The 996-nt window shown below is 36.9% G+C and overlaps 1 long non-coding RNA gene across 1 annotated transcript in view; it reads right to left on the bottom strand.

Moving 5' to 3' along the window:
• Positions 1 to 218: 218 nt before the first annotated feature.
• Positions 219 to 996, bottom strand: part of LOC117282130 — a 3,690-nt gene continuing 2,912 nt past the window's right edge. Inside the window, exon 2 of the long non-coding RNA XR_004512761.1 lies at positions 219 to 467. This is a non-coding gene — a long non-coding RNA (uncharacterized LOC117282130). The remainder of the gene's footprint in view (positions 468 to 996) is intronic.

Here is a 996-nt window from a genome sequence, read left to right as displayed (position 1 = left end):
TTCAGTACTGTTATTTCATAGTCCATTCTTTCCACGCGGCTCGGCATTGCCTTGTACTTGTCAGCCCTTCTGCTGCATCAGCTACACCAAACAGGTGTTTCGCTGCGCACAGCATGTGTACATCATGTGACATAAAATTTATACATTTTAAAAAAGTTTCTGAGTGAGGGGGATCAGAGGTCTCCAAAATAAAAACTTCCATTAATAATTACTAACTCAGATCCCTGGTGTTATTTATTTAGTACTAATTAATATATGTATAAACTAAAAAGCACACAATTCAAAATACACTTCTTTGAAGAAGACAAGCTTTGCTTTAGTCTGGTGGGAATATGGGGTTTGTTAAACTGACTGACTAGATGCAAGTCACTGCCCTCGTATTGTACTATCTCAATGTATATAACAAGAGAAGCCAGACTTACTGACCCACTGGAGACAAATTTGGTGATGTTCACAATTTCAGGAGCCTGGAAGAGACATGATATTGACGTCACACATATTTTGATCCATGCTTTCCATGCAGCGAATTTATTTTTAACATTTAAACCACCTGACAAAAATAGCACATAAATTCCTACTTCATGAATGCACTGAATGTAAAATATCATGATAAAAGCGATCCTGGGGCTTTTCATACTGTAACGTGTTTGGGTGACTGGAGACCGACTTTGGATTGTTAATTGGTTTTATTTACAACCTACAGGTCGTAACTACAATTACTTTATTATATTTAAGCATCCTGTTGCACTCTACACGATAAATGATACAAACTCCGTCCTAAGTGCAAACAATATACATTTATATGTCTTTGATCTTGTTCTTTCTACACTACATGTTTCGGCCTCTATCGGCCATCATCAGGTGTATACTCTTAACGTTGCTGCCACACTGAACCCAGTCTAAAACTTAACATTTAAAAACACAATGTCACGTTCTTCATATTATCAACATCTACATCGTTGATATGTGTCTGGTATGTAGATTATGTTGCACACG

This window comes from Cryptotermes secundus, unplaced genomic scaffold, assembly GCF_002891405.2.
Source record: "Cryptotermes secundus unplaced genomic scaffold, Csec_1.0 scaffold535, whole genome shotgun sequence".
Taxonomy (NCBI): Eukaryota; Metazoa; Arthropoda; class Insecta; order Blattodea; family Kalotermitidae; genus Cryptotermes; species Cryptotermes secundus.
The sequence above is the reverse complement of the archived record's forward strand: the minus strand, read 5'-3'. Positions and strand labels throughout refer to the sequence as shown.